This window comes from Pteropus vampyrus, unplaced genomic scaffold (assembly GCF_000151845.1).
Source record: "Pteropus vampyrus isolate Shadow unplaced genomic scaffold, Pvam_2.0 Scaffold482, whole genome shotgun sequence".
Taxonomy (NCBI): domain Eukaryota; kingdom Metazoa; phylum Chordata; class Mammalia; order Chiroptera; family Pteropodidae; genus Pteropus; species Pteropus vampyrus.
The window spans coordinates 819,089-819,950 of NW_011889263.1; positions in this window are offsets into that span (position 1 = coordinate 819,089).

Consider the following 862-nt stretch of genomic DNA (forward strand, 5'->3'; position numbering starts at 1 on the left):
TGATTTCACGTAGATGCGGAATCTAAGTAATATAAAGAACAAACTAATCAAAAACAAACTCACACATAGAGTGGACAATTTGGTGATGGACAGAGGGGAGAGGGGTTTGGGAAGCTGAGAAAATAGGGTGAAGGGTTAAAGAAGTACAGATTAGCAGCTGATGGTCACAGGGATGGGGAGCATGACATAGGGAATGCATTAGCATTAATATGATGGCTGAGTGGAGGGTCAGGGGAGGGAGAGAGCAAGCGGGGGGATCATTTTATGAACTATATAGATGTCTAACTAATGTACTGTATACTTGAAACTAATTAAAATAAATAATTTTTTTTTATAAAAAGAGAATGTGCTACAGGTAACGATGTGGATGGATCTCACAGACAGAGACAGAGCAGGACCCACTGTGCAATTCCATTAATATGAAGTTCAAAAGCAGGCAAAACTAATCGATGGTGATGATCGTCAGAATACTGTTGACCTCGGGGCTAGGGGTTGGTGACTGGGATGGAACACAAGGGAGGCTGCTGGTAGGATCACCAGATAAAATACAGGACACTCAGTTGCATGGAATATACTTATACCAAAAAGCTATTCATTGTTTATCCAAAATTCAAATTCAACTGGATATTCTATGTCTATTTTTATTTGCTTAACCTGGCAACCTACCAGGGGGACGGAAAATCCTCGACTCTTGACCTAGGTGATGGTGGGGACACTGTATACATACATACATGTGTAAAAAGTCATTTGACCATATTCTGACATGTTTGTTACATCGCAGCAAATATTTTTAAAGCTAAAATAATCACACTAAATTCATTAAGAGGAATCGGATATGCCCTTCCTCCCTACAACCAAGGTT